The sequence below is a fragment of the Triticum aestivum genome, chromosome 5B (genome assembly GCF_018294505.1).
Source record: "Triticum aestivum cultivar Chinese Spring chromosome 5B, IWGSC CS RefSeq v2.1, whole genome shotgun sequence".
Lineage (NCBI taxonomy): Eukaryota > Viridiplantae > Streptophyta > Magnoliopsida > Poales > Poaceae > Triticum > Triticum aestivum.
The window spans coordinates 398,663,573-398,665,065 of record NC_057807.1 but is presented as its reverse complement, the minus strand read 5'-3'; positions in this window follow the sequence as shown (position 1 = coordinate 398,665,065).

Genomic DNA, 1,493 nt, shown 5'->3' with positions numbered 1-1,493 from the left:
CGATGGGCTCGGGGGCCCCGCGCGGGCCTAGCGGGCCGGCAGCGGCGGTGCCACGTGGCAGCCTCCGATTGGCGCGGGCGCGGCGGCGGTTTCGTCCGGCTCGGGCCGGACGTGTCCGGTGGCGGTGGGGCTAATTGATCTAGGGTTTGGATCCGGATTTGGACGGGGGGACATATTTATAGGCAGGAGGAGTTTGGAGTGTCCAAATGAGGTGTAGTTTTCGCCCACACAATCGTGATCCGACGACGGAGAGCATGTAAGTGACTTAGATGGGTTATTGGGCTGTTTTGGAGGGGTGTTGGGCTGCAACCCAAAAGAGGCCTTTGCGGATACCCGGTTAACCGTTGGAGCATCAAACGACCTCCAAATTGCACGAAACTTGACAGGCGGTCTACCGGTGCTATACCAAGGCCACTTGGCAAGCCTCGGTCAATTCCGAGAATGTTTTACACCTGCACACGAAAAGAGACAAGAGGGGTGCGCCGGTGCATGTGGGAGTGTCGGATTGCAAAACGGACAACGGGGAAAATGCTCAGATGCATGAGACGAACACGTATGCAAATGAGATGCACATGATGACATGATATGAGATGCACGACATGAATAAAATGCAAAACAAAAGACAAAAACCCAACCACGGAGGGAATATCATAACACATGGACGAAAATGGCAAGAGTTGGAGTTACAAATGTGGAAAGTTACATCTGGGGTGTTACACCAATGCTAATCAAAAGTCATTTAGGCCCTGACGACAATGGTAAAGAGTTCGATCAAAAGGTATACCGCTCCATGATTGGTTCTTTACTTTACTTATGTGCATCTAGGCCAGATACAATGCTTACCGTTTGCATGTGTGCCCGATTCCAAGCGGTACCAAAGGAGTCGCATCACCTAGCGGTGAAGCGAATACTTCGATATTTGGCTTACACCCCAACGATAGGATTATGGTATCCAAAGGGCTCAACATTTGATCTGATTGGGTATTCTGATGTTGATTATGCGGGTTACAAGGTTGATCGCAAGTCCACTTCAGGAACATGTCACTTTCTCGGTCGATCACTTATCTGTCGGTCTTTAAAGAAGCAGAACTGTGTATCACTCTCCACTGCTGAATCTGAGTACATTGTTGCTTGATCATGCTGTGCTCAGCTTCTATGGATGAAGCAAACTCTCAAGGACTATGGCATCAACACAAAGAATGTACCACTCTTCTGCGACAATGAAAGCACCATCAAGCTTTCCAAGAATCTAGTTCAGCACTCGAAGACAAAGCATATTCAGATCCGTCATCACTTTCTCAGAGATCATTTCAACAAGGAAGATATTGATATCATTCACGTCAACACTGAAGAGAAATTGGCAGATATCTTCACTAAGCCCTTGGATGAGAAAAGGTTTTGCAAGTTGCGGTGTGAGCTAAATATCTTAGAATCCTCTAATGTCCTGTAATTGGACACACATCCTAACGCTTATGCATGTTCACGACTTAGAT